General features: G+C 42.5%; 1 long non-coding RNA gene across 1 annotated transcript in view; it reads right to left on the reverse strand.

Moving 5' to 3' along the window:
• Positions 1 to 280: 280 nt before the first annotated feature.
• The window catches only part of LOC136587662 (uncharacterized), a 49,920-nt gene continuing 36,657 nt past the window's right edge, over positions 281 to 13,543 (reverse strand). The window contains exon 2 of the long non-coding RNA XR_010787479.1: positions 281 to 739. This is a non-coding gene — a long non-coding RNA (uncharacterized lncRNA). The remainder of the gene's footprint in view (positions 740 to 13,543) is intronic.

The raw sequence follows: 13,543 nt of genomic DNA on the forward strand, positions 1-13,543 counted from the left end.
ATGACCCTGGAGGTACCTTCCAACTCTACCATTCTAGGATTCTACAGTAGTTTCTATGAAATACTCTATTTGTAGAGGATTACTACAAAGGTTGAGGTTCTAGTTTGAAAACATAAATGTATTTCACTATAACTTTGCATATTAATGTCCAGAATAGGTGTGGCTTTGATGTGGATTTGTTAATGTGGGCAGTGTCTGATTGAAGTTCCTTGGATCGGTCGGAAAAAAATAAAATTCTGATTACCCACCCTCCATCCATACAGACCATGTGCACATGAACTTCAAATTACACATTAATCTTTATTACTCTCATTATGCATACAGGACGTATCAATATGGAGTCGTCTTCTGCTGGACATTTTTTATTAGGAAGCTAGAGCAGTAGAAGAGCCAACTACCTGAGCCTTACCGAACCTGAGAACCAAGAAGAGTAATACACAAACCATCATCAATTTCCTCTTTCTGACTTCTCAGACGGCCTTTTATTCTACTGTGCATTATGAAGAAGCCTTTGGCAGTCGCAGACCCAAATTAGAGTCATCTTAAAGGAATCCCGGCATACCACATTTCAAATTAATAAACCAAGAACTATTTGGAAAATTAGAAAATTTTGAAACAAGATGAGATGAATCAGCTCTGCCTCGAGGCTCGCCATTAATTTCCTCTTTAAACGGGTCAAATTAAAACATTTGTCTTGAGAGGTCTTTGTAACCTGGAATAGTTGAGTCGTCAATAGTGCCTGCAAGGAAGAAGAGATAGACATGTAGTTAAATGATTATCTTGCCAACTAATTGTCTGGGCACAGCTCTCTTTTTTTTTTAAAGGTACAACATCTAATAATGGTTCCTTTGTGTGGGACGCAGGGATGTGCGCACAGACGTTTCTGTCTCATATTTCATCCTATACTTTCAGATGGAAGATAATATGAAATGCAATAGACAGAGCACAGCATATTGTCAAATATGAAATATTAATAATTTCTTAGACAGATCCTTACTAGAGATGAGCGAGCACCAAAATGCTCAGGTGCTCGTTACTCGAGTCGAGCTTTCCGCGATGCTCGAGGGTTCGTTTCGAGTAACGAACCCCATTGAAGTCAATGAGCGACTCGAGCATTTTTGTATATCGCCGATGCTCGCTAAGGTTTTCATTTGTGAAAATCTGGGAAATTCACGAAAGTGATGGGAACGACACAGAAACGGATAGGGCAGGCGAGGGGCTACATGTTGGGCTGCATCTCAAGTTCCCAGGTCCCACTATTAAGCCACAATAGCGGCAAGAGTGCCCCCCCCCCCCCCCCCCCGCACTGTCAGCATAAAGATCGTTCTGTAACCGCTGTGGCAGAGAAGAACGATGTTAGCCCATTGCTTTCAATGGAGCCGGCAATACAGCCATTGAAAGCAATGCGCTGCTGGCGAGTGCGGGATGAATTTTCGGGAAGGGCTTAAAAATATAAGCCCTTACCTGAAAATCATCCCAAAATGTGTAAAAATAAAAAATAAAAATTATGTCAGCATAAAGATCGTTCTCCTCTGCCATAGCTGTAACAGCTGTGGCAGAGAAGAATGATGTTAGCCCATTGAATTCATTGGAGCCGGCAATACAGCCGGCTCCATTGAAAGCAATGGGCTGCCGGCGAGCGCGGGATGAATTTTCGGGAAGGGCTTAAAAATATAAGCCCTTACCTGAAAATCATCCTAAAATGTGTAAAAATAAAAAAAAATGTATACTCACCTTTCCGCTGAAGCCGGAGTTCAGCCGCGTCTGGCCGGCAGTTCTCCTGAACTGCTCTCTGTAGTATTCAGCAGGTGGGGATTTAAAATCCCCGCCTGCTGAATGAGCTGCCTCTGATTGGTCACAGCCTCACCAATCAGAGGCAGCTCTCACTCACACCCATTCATGAATTCATGAATGGGTGAGTGAGTGCTGCCTCTGATTGACAGCTGAGAGCTGCCCCTGATTGGTCCCTGCGCTGAGCCAATCAGAGGCAGCACTCACCCATTCATGAATTCATGAATGGGTGTGAGTGAGAGCTGCCTCTGATTGGTGAGGCTGTGACCAATCAGAGGCAGCTCATTCAGCAGGCGGGGATTTTAAATCCCCGTCTGCTGAATACTACTCAGTGCAGTTCAGGAGAACTGCCGGCCAGACACGGCTGAACTCCGGCTTCAGCGGAAAGGTGAGTATACATTTTTTTTTATTTTTACACATTTTAGGATGATTTTCAGGTAAGGGCTTATATTTTTAAGCCCTTCCCGAAAATTCATCCTGAGATCGCCGGCAGCCCATTGCTTTCAATGGAGCCGGCTGTATTGCCGGCTCCATTGAATTCAATGGTCAGTGCTCGTTTAATCGAGACGAGTACCGCGTGGTGCTCGTCTCGAGTAACGAGCATCTCGAGCACCCTAATACTCGAACGAGCATCAAGCTCGGACGAGTATGCTCGCTCATCTCTAATCCTTACCTAGCCTCAAATCCTCCATTATATGAGGCCGAATGTTGAAAATGCCCTCTAATCTGTAGCAATCCCTCTTCCCCAACAAAATCTTATTATCATCAGATCAGGTCTCTGCCGGGCTATGGCATTGGCACTTTCGTACCCTGGTCCTCACTGCAATTTTTTTCTGGCTCCAGAGACGAGGTCCCGACGTGGGGTCAAGTGACCATTGCAGCTGATTACTAGCAGTATATAACTCAGGGTCAGCTGGCAATTGGCTGCAGCCGTCACATGACCCTATGACCAGACGTCAATGCTGGAGCGGGAAGGAGAGTGCTGCAGGGAACCGGGTGGGCTATGACTTTTTAACAGCGCTGGGTAAATGTAAATTTAGACTTTTCTCCTAAGACTACTCCTTTAATTTCATTGATATTTTTCATTGATGATTTATGAACCAGTGGGCCAGTCCACCTGCACCACAACTGCTAAATGGAAACAATGCTAATACATTGAGTTTTGTCATTTACAGCGGAGGTGTTTTTGAAACAATTTTTATATGTGATTTTTACCTAAACAGGTCCAAAATTTAATATGTTTTCATTCTATAACATTTCTGTATGCAGACTGCCCTATTTTTTTCTTACAAAGCATCAAATCTCTCTAAATTCTGGGGGCAAGTAAGGAGGGTTGTCTTAGGACCAACTTGCATGGGTCACTCACACTGAATAATGGACTCACATAAGAAATCCACATGCTGTAGACTCCAAGACTCCTCATCGTGGCAACTTAAGTCAAATAGAATTTTATTAGTGAAGTCTGTATCACAAAGAAGAACTTTGACTCTTATAAGGATATTTTTGCCTAAAATGAAGTGATGTTCCAAAATGGACATTCACTTTAAAAGTGGGTTTCCAGGACTTTTTGGAAACCTTAGGATAGACCATCAATGTTTTGATTGGTGGGACACCGTTAACCAGCACAACTAAGGGGACTGAGCTGCACTATCAGGAACAGCTACCTGTATGGTCAAGTTGCTGTGCAAATGAAGGGCACACATATCATTCATTGTGCTAGTTGGCAAGAGGGGGGCCAAGACTGATCATGTGTTGATGGCCTGTTCTAAGGATTGACCATTCAAATTACTGTGTAGGAAAATCCCATTTGATAATTTTTTAACAAGACTTCCTTTTTTAATTCAGGTTAATACTGTAGAAAACAAGAAGTTGCCATTTCTGCTTTTGGTTACCCTACAGGTTAAAATCACGCATTCCATTTATTGTGCAATGCCTGATGGCCCACGGTGTTAAGGTGAAAAATCTGGGATTTTCTTCCTTGTGCGCTGGCACATCCTTCCTGCTAACATTTGTCATTAATTAACAGTAAAGATTTACCATGCAGCTTCCACATCTACAGGTTTTCACGGGCTGAGTGATAATGACTCTGGAGACGTTGACCTGTGACTTCATTTTTTCCCCTTCGTACTTGAGTCTCTAACTACTTTAAGACACCAGAGAATTACACTCTCTCACTTCCTTCCCGTCCACAGCTACCCCACTGGGCTCTCGAGCCTTGGAGTCCTTTTACTTTCAGGAGGAAAATAGAATTCCTTACATAATAAACGATATTCTCAGGAGTAAAGTAAGACAAAAAGTGCAAGCAACAGGAGACGTGAGAGACACCTTTTGCCTTCAGTTGTTCTGTTTGTATAAGATTTAGGTTGGAATATAAATCTTCTTTCTTGCTCATAGACTTGATACTCCCGCACGTAACACTGCAACTGATATCAAAGGACTATTAGGACATCTGTTATTAGTAACTGCCGATAGTCTCTTTGTACAACCATTAGACTTCATTACGTGACATTCCACAGAAGCTAAATGACTCACACCCCAACCTGCTCAGACATTGGGCATCTCCCAAGAGAGTACCTTTAATAAGACAAGGGACACTTTTAGTAGAGTGTGCAAAGAACTGGGGCTAGACGGGACCTTCTGGCAATGAAACCATGAGCACCAGATACAATTGGTATACCCATGGCAAAATTTGTAGCTTAGCTTGCACATGTATGGAAGTAAGAAATCTAATGTTATATGTGCTTGTCGTTTAACAAACAGAGGAATCAGCTTGAAATCACAACTCTGGTTTTCATTGCCAGAAGGTCGTTCCTAGTTCCAGTTCTTTGAACATTCTTCAAATTGCTTCAACACCCCTTTTTTAAGTGTGGTATCACCTGGACTGGTAGCACTCCAGCCAACCAATTGGCATCCTCAATCATTGACTCCCTTGCATTCACGCTATTACATTAAGAAAAGTATGAGGTGCTCAACCGCTTTTTTCTTAGTTCTCAAGGGATACGTTTAATCCTTCTTATATGCTAGGAAGGGAACGGCACCACAAAAAAGTATGATCTGGTTTACCTCCTAATTGCCTGGAAATAAAAATGTAGCAACATTCTTTTAAACCCGAATGATGGGAGCCGATGGTTGTTGGACTACCAGATGTAAAGTTGTGTTAGGATCTCGAATGACGATGCAACCAACAATCGGATTAGACAAAGTGGTATGAGGGTACCAGGTGTAGGGCCAGTTTATTTTTATTATATCCAATAGTAAAAATACATGGACAATGTAACATGTTGGTAAACAGGGCTTTTTATGTATTTGTACTATAAAATGTATCAATGAAGTACCTGTTCTATATATCCATGACTTTTTATTGGCTTCGGTTGACTAAAGTAGAGTCTCACATCAACTCTCCTTAGGGTTATGTTAGTTATCTGCTTAGTCTTCTACTTCTGATCTTGTGAGTGTCTACCTTTTTATGGTGTTTAGTTGTAAAGACAAGGGTTGGTGATTCTGGTCTATCAGGTGCTAGATTTAAGGAAACTGCCAGACTGGAATGAAGTCTTTTCACATTCAGCCATTTCTGAGTTATATAGGTCTCTTAGGTTAAAAATATTGACAACTATTAATTATTACAGTGCTGATAGCCTTTTCCACAGTCCTTGATTGGCATGATAACTTATTTTCATAAGAATACATATTTAAATGCCATTTTGTGTCTATGGGAAGATGGGTGACAGCACTTATGGAACCTGTAAAGCTTCTACTATGGTTGTCAGTCAGCAAATCGATCACTGAAAGACAAAAGAATGACTTGATGATTCATATTTCTTGACAATTTCTTTGATTTTAGGAAGAAGGGCCCTTTAAGGCCATGTTGTACTTTCTCTACAACCAGGAATAGTTATCTGTAATAAAAATAATGATGGGAATTTGAGGGGATATTTGAAAGTAGGATTTTTGAAGACAAAGTCGAAAGCTAATTCTAGGAGCTTCTCTGTATCTACTTCCAACATCACATTATCTTAAAACATGCTTGAGCTAAAAAAAAAAAAATGTCTGGATCTCATTACACTTGGACCGTGTACAAATGTTGCATTTGGATCTCGGACAAATCCCTTGCTTATGGCTCTTGCTTTGTAAGTGAGAACAATCAACTTTTTCGGAGGGGTGGGAGGTGTGGGTAAAAGTTTGTTGTGCATCCATCTTCGCTCCGTTCTGGCCAGCTACATGTAAGATGGCATTACAGGCTCTTGGCCGAGGTGCGGGTGTCAGGGGCCTGACAAATAGACATATACATACACGTGTGAACGTACATTGAATTGAGCTGTCTTTTATTTCGTAAATTGTTCCCTTTTGGAACATATCTTGGTCTCGCTCAACTGACTTCTGTTTACTTCTGATATTACTTAATTGAGATGAATGAGTGAATGGTTTGGCTTTTGAGTAGTATATCGTAACGCAGCAACTTCCTCCAGCTGTACAAGACAAAAGAGTGGAAGCTTACTTACTGCAAACAAATCCCATTAACCCAGTCCAAAGAAGCAGTGTAAAGCCTCAGTAAGGGCTTATTCAGACAAGCATGTTCTACTTCGGTCCATGGAAAACAAATCGATTTTAATCTGTATGTATGTCCGTCTTGCATCTGTATACATTGCATGTGTCCTTTTTTTTACTTACGCGTTTCACCCTTTTTTCCCCCTTTTTTCACATGCATAAAAAGAATGGAAGATGACCCAATTTTTCGTACGCACCCATTGACTTTATTGGGTGACTGTTCGCCGAGAGAAGTTGGATCAGAATACGGCGTGCTGCGATTTCCTTTTTACAGTCTTTGTAAAAACCAAGCATGTCTATGGCTCCATTGGCTGTCCTAGGTCATTGTGCTGTTTGTATGCAGTCAGTTACAAATACAGACAGCACACAGACACTGAAAGTGAATGAGCCCTAAATCAATGTTATCCCTGGTCCAAAGGATCAGTGGTACATATTAAAGCAGGTTGATCAGTAGCAACCCAAACCATAACTGTAATGTTCTAATGAACATATCCCTCAATCAAGTTTAACCAAGTCTTGAAGAACAAACAATATGACTGCATTCTAGTTAATCATTATGAATCCAGTCTACGCAGGATCACCTTACAATGCTGGAGATGCCAGGGCTCCTTATCTGGATTAGGATTATAGAACCCAAAAACCAGAGCAAAACTAGAGTCTAATTGAACCATGAAGACGATACCCCTGTCCGAATCAAAATATACCCATCGATCAAGTACAGCTAACCGTTTACATAGTATAAGGTATGTGACAAGTAGGTTCCCTTTTGGTAATATAATATAATGTAGTACTGGGGTCTTCGGTTTGAATCTAAACAAGGACAATATGAAGTGTGTATGTTCTCCCGGTGCTTATAGGGCAGATCATTGGCTCAGTGGTCAGCACTGTTGGAGCACTGGGATACCGACTTTGAATCCAACTGAATCTTCATGTTTGTTTGTTCTCCTTGTGTTTGCATTGGTTTTTCCTTTTACATACAAAAATATACTAATACGTTAACATGGTACGCAAGGCTGAAAAAAGCCAAATGTCCATCCAGTTCAGCCTGTTTCCACCCCCGCATGTTGATCCAGAGGAAGGCAAAAAAAAACAAACAATGAGGCAGAAGCCAATTTAGCCCATTTTGGGGGAAAAATTCCTTCCCGACGCCATAATGGCAGCCAGAATAAACCCTGGATCAACATTTAAAAAGTTCTTGCCTAACTCTAAGGGTGGTTTTATATCTGCGTCGGAACTGCTAGCTGGAGGTTCCATCACAGATGTGGCTGCAGGTAACCAGCCAGTTAGGAGGAAATTAGGTGGACCCCATTATAGTCAAAAGCCAGTCAGCTTGGGTGTAAAGAGGGAAGACCTATCTTATAGCATATAGAACCAGCAACCAAAACCTGTCATATATGTGCAATTTTTTCCAGCGCAATTGTTGTACGCGCCAAAAAAAATCGGTCATCTGAATGCACCCATCAGAATCCAATGCTTCGCACGTTTGCGTTTTCTGGACGATTTTTCGTTTTTTGCCGTGAAATATCTTCGTAAATACGGTCTGAATAAGCCCTTAATTTGGCATTTTTCTGGCAAAATTCTGCATCCAGATATTAGCTGTAGGTCAATAAGAAGTTACAAACTGCACTACAAACATTGCATTTTTGGGGCATTTTTCCTCAACGTTAGTACATTTTTTTGAGTCAATAGACACTTTAGAAAATTGCAGAGTGCTTTAGGTATGGCAGCTTTTTTAGGCGTTTCCTGTAGACTTTTCTAAAGCAAGAAAAATGACTGAAAAATCACATTTCTGTGTAAATACACCCGCACCAAAAACCTCCTAAAATAGACCTGAAATTCATGGCCTTTTTTACAAGCTAGGAACGAAAAAACTACCTAAAAACATGTGTGAAGGAAATGTTAATGAATAAAAATTAAAAACTGGGGCAAAAGTAAGCCCAATGCAGAAAAAGTACAATATAGACAGCAAACAGTTCATTCACTGTATATGAAAAGCAGTCAACTGGAGAAAATAAATAACTCATCAATAAATTGCAGGCTGAGTGTTACCATACAGCGCGGCACGGGGTCCCGCGGTCTGCGTGCCTCGCTCTGGCGTCGGCTCCGGCAGCCTGGAGCCCTGTGTCGAGGTCATTCCCAGCAGCTTGGGTTGGCCAGTGGGCGTGCCCGCCCGTAGGGTGCCGCCCGCACTCCTCCTTTCTTCTTATACAGCAGTGGGTGGAGTTGCCTCCTCCCACTCTCCGCCCCTGGGCGGAACCTTGCGGTTAAAAGACTGGCAGTGAATTGAGCTCACTGCCAGTTATTGGTTCTGCATGCACCTAGCCAGTCTGTCTGCGGTTCTCCTCAGCCAGTCCCTAGTTGCCGGTCAGCTCCCTCTGGTTCCCTATTACTCTGTCTGTTTTTGTTGGTTCTGTTTGCCTCTAATCTAGTCTGGCCCAGGCAGCACTAGTTGCTATCCAGCACCCTGCCAGTTTGCCTGTGAGTTCCATTTCCAGCCTTGTAAGTTTTGTTGGTCTGATTCATCTGCCTCCTCTGTCGGCACTCTGTTCCCCCCATTAGGTAGTTCCATTCTGTCAGCCGCCAGGTCCCTAGCCAGGGCAGGGACCGCCGTCCAGTTGTCCGCCTGGGGTTAGCCAGGGCCGAGGCAAATAGGCAGGGACAGTGGGGTGCGGGAAGATCAGGGCACCCCACTGGGGCTCGGGGGGCAGAGTGCCGTAACACTGAGGTTGTCAGATAACAATAATCTATGTTTGTTATTCAGCACAACTCAATGTGATATTATAATGTAGTTTTGGGGTCCTGGGTTCAATTCCAACCACAGGCAATATCAAGCATGGATTGGATATGATGTTCTTGTACTAATGCTGTTAAAGGGGTTGTCCCGCGCCGAAACGTTTTTTTTTTTTTTTCAATAGCCCCCCCGTTCGGCGCGAGACAACCCCGATGCAGGGGTTAAAAAAGAAAACCGGACAGTGCTTACCTGAATCCCCGCGCTCCGGTGACTTCTTACTTACCTGGTGAAGATGGCCGCCGGGATCTTCTCCCTCGGTGGACCGCAGGGCTTCTGTGCGGTCCATTGCCGATTCCAGCCTCCTGATTGGCTGGAATCGGCACGTGACGGGGCGGAGCTACAAGGAGCCGCTCTCCGGCACGAGCGGCCCCATTCAGAAAAGAAGAAGACCGGACTGCGCAAGCGCGTCTAATCCGGCGATTAGACGCTGAAAATTAGACGGCTCCATGGAGACGAGGACGCTAGCAACGGAACAGGTAAGTGAATAACTTCTGTATGGCTCATAATTAATGCACAATGTACATTACAAAGTGCATTAATATGGCCATACAGAAGTGTATACCCCCACTTTGTTTCGCGGGACAACCCCTTTAAGGACCAAGCACCGTAAATGTACAGTTCTTGGTGCTGGGCTTTAATCCTGGCCGATAGTCAACATACGATGTGGGATTAAAGCTCCTGCTCCTGAAATATAGCAGGAGCAAGTCAGATCTTCAGCCTCTAGTCCTAGCTGAGAACTCAGAGGAGAAGGCAGAAGTGGTTTTTAACTGCTTCTGCCTTCTCTCTTGCAGACTACATAGCACTCAACGAGTGCTATGTGGTAAAGAGGGAAAGTAGAAGTGTTACTTCCACTATTCAGCTCAGTGATCACGTGACCACTGGGTACCCCCTGCCAAGGCAGAGCTGCAGGGTCCTAGCAGACCTCGGTCAACTCTGTTAGTGACTATTGTCACTACAGGGGAATATTTTCCTCTGTAACCGGGGCTCCTATGAATGTCCCAGCTAAAATGGAAGTGTGAAATTAAAGACTAGAAAAAAAGACAGTGTAAATGACCCCCAAAGGTCTTTTATGGCATCTTAAGGGACATAGATGTTAAAAAAGATAGTTGCAAAAATAATTTGTACTTTATTTTTGTACAAATCTACTAATTTTAAATATAATTTTTGAAAAAATAGGTTGTTTTTTTTAGCTTTTTAACCCTAATAAAACTGAAAAAAATGGGGGGGGGGGGGGGGGGGGGTAATCAGTGAAAAAAAACCCATAAAAAATAGCCCAATATATCATGGAAAAAAAATACTGCAAAAATAATTTTGATAGCTGCATAAAAAAATAGGGCAGTAAAACCACCACATGGGTAAAATCCCTAAAAAGTATCTGGTCCTTTAGGGGTTACCTGTCTGCACTCCTGGTTACACCAAAAAATGCCAATAGGTTAAAGGACTATCTAGGTTATGTATATAAGATAAAGAAAGTCAAGTCTGATCCCAATTATAAACAGGATGATGCCAGTAGCTGCAATCTGTGTAAAGTGAATGTACTAGCACATTACAGTACAGATAACCAGGGGAGGTATTATTACAGCCTGGGACCATATTGCTCTGTCCATTTCCACTGACAGAATTCCAGACAGTAACTGAACCAGTTGTTTCATAGAATATTGTAGGTTCTAGTTACCATGAGCACCAACCCTATTTGTATCTGCATTATTTTGCAACTGTCCCAAAACTTACTGGGAAGGATCTACCATACCTTAAAAATCCAACTTGACTACTTGTCAAAAAAGTATGTCTTCTCCATTCTATTCCACCACGTATTTCATGGCTTTCTAGTACTTAAACCAGATGTGCCATCATGTATCACAGACCATAATAGTCATGAAGCCCCCTTACTCTTGAGGAGGTCAATAGTAAGCCAAGACTCCAAGCCAATGTCATCTTTTAATAAGTTGTAGACTTTGTAAGAAGTTGAGTGGGACACAACAAGAGTGTTGACAATAAGGTTTTATGTTATTTAATGATTTCCCAACTTACCAGTTATTATCTAAGTTCTGTTTGCTACTAAAACCACAATCGCCTATAGTGTGGATTATACCATAATTCACCATTAATTCTAATCCCTCAGTCAGAGGTGTAGCATGAAGTACCGGGGCACCCAAGTAAAATCCATAACTTCGCCCACCTGCCATACTGGTGCCTTCTGATGTGGCGAAGTAGCCCCCTAAGGCACCAGGCATGGTCGCATCCTCTACTCAGCAACTCCTCCTACAGTTATGTTCCTCTTACCAATGCTTACAAGATAACTCAGGATGAAGTTGTCACTCACTCTTCACCAACAATGGAGCTTTGCAGTGAACACTGAAATAAGCTCAGCTTCCAGAAGCCCGTCTCTTGCATCTCATCATCTGGTAGAAAAACAATTCAACCTCCGAAGACAAGGCTCAAATCCCTTGTAAATTTCATAAAGTTGATTAAGTTTCATGTCCTTTCCTCCCATTGAAATGGTTGCTCGCTGTTCAGATATTGCAGAGCAGGATATATACTAGTTCGACTTCCTCAGTGTAACTTAAGAATCAGAGCAGGGGTCCGAGGCTCGCGGCTTACACCATCGCACTGCTCTAATTAAGAAACCACCCCACTGAGCAGAGACTAATCTAAATAAAATATAAAAGGAAATCAGGTTCCAGCGTCTGTTTCCCCATGTTAAAGCCATCCTGGATATTGTGCGCCCTTGCTGGGATTCTGTATACCTTGCGGTTGCTCTTGGCACGAAGAGTGGATTTCACGGTGCACAGTTTTACATATGCAATGTATATGATTCACGCGCAGACAGTGTTAGGCTGTGTGCATACTATTTATTTTATTCTTGTGTGGCGCCATCCATATGATGGAGCTGAAAGGAACAGCAACACAACACAATAAACGTAATATACGGCAGGGGCCCGCTCCCAATCTACCTGGGCTTGTCATTATTCAAGGTCATACTAAACATGATGCTTTTTAGTATGCTTTTAGATATTTGTTCTGTAGTTTTACATTTATAGCTGGCAATATTTTCCCTTAAGGGTGCTTCTGGACACTTTTATTTTTGTGGACTAGCTAGTTTACCTTGTTATCACTAGTGATTTACTTTGTTACTGTATGGAATCGGAGGTCCCTTCTAGTTTTTGTGGCCTTGTTGTTTATATTGGAATTATATTGTATCTAATGATTTTAAATCTTTAACTGTATCTGACTTGGCCTATAGGGGAACAAATTACTGTAGACTTTAAATGGTAGCTTCTCGCCCCCCCCCCCCCCCCCCGTCCCCTCCAGGAGCAAGCGTGATGGCCGGTCAGACCCAAAACGTTAGGAGACAACAACAAATTTAAAATAAAAATAAATAAATCTTGTTATTTGTATAGCGCCATCTTATTCCGCAGCGCTTTCAGATAATTTATTACCCCCCGCCAAGTTGGGTGCTCATTTTACCAACCTCGGAAGGATGCTGAGTCAACCTTGAGCGGGCTACCTGATTCAAGCAGGGATTGAACCTGTAAACCTTCAGGTCATGAGTGAGAGCTTAGGACTGAATTTCTGCTGCTTTAACACTGTGCTACACGACTTTCTTATATTTCTGCTTGATGCACCAGTAGAGCTTTAATGATAACCTGAGAACAGGGTCAAACTGGCCCAAGAACATACTAGAGAAGCTTTGATGAGCTCAGCCTCTGACATAATAAAAGGTCTCTAATGCAACAAGGCCACAAAGGTCCATGTTTTGAGTTGTGAGTAAAAGAAATGAAAAGGAGGGTGGAGCAAGACCCAGTGAGGGTGGTGGAATATTTCTGGAGTACAAAGTGTTTCCAATGATGGAGTATTTCAAATGGTGGAGGTGCTGCCAACCAGATGACGCTCCACCAGGGTGGGAGTGAGTGTAGCGAAAAGGATGTGAAAAAAACTGGTATGGAGGCGCAACCCTCTAAGCTACTAGAAGATGAAGATCAAGGTCCAATGTGTGATGGTGAAAGCATGTTTTGAGTTGACTTGGAAGCCAGTATGGTCTATTTCTTGTGGGTTGATTCCCAAAAAAGTCTATTCTTTAGAGTGTTTTTGAAAGGAGAACTACCAAAAGACCCATGGGGTGCTTTCAGATGGGGTGAAATTATTTTGTAGTTCATACTAAAAAAAATAGGAAAATTCTGCTCCAAAATCCACAGCCTCTATGTGAATTTTGATGCGGAGTTGAAAATGCTTTAATTCTACCACCAATTCTGCATCAAGGTCCGCAGGTTTAGAGGAATTTTGCAGTGGCGGAAAAAGCCCCGTCTTTTGGTATAGAATGCGGAATAATTTTGCCCAAGTGAACGGCCCCTTAGTGTACACTAAACATGGGAACATGTGTAACATCTTGTTTCTAAACCAAACTACAACTGCTTA

The sequence above is a fragment of the Eleutherodactylus coqui genome, chromosome 13, assembly GCF_035609145.1.
Source record: "Eleutherodactylus coqui strain aEleCoq1 chromosome 13, aEleCoq1.hap1, whole genome shotgun sequence".
NCBI lineage: Eukaryota > Metazoa > Chordata > Amphibia > Anura > Eleutherodactylidae > Eleutherodactylus > Eleutherodactylus coqui.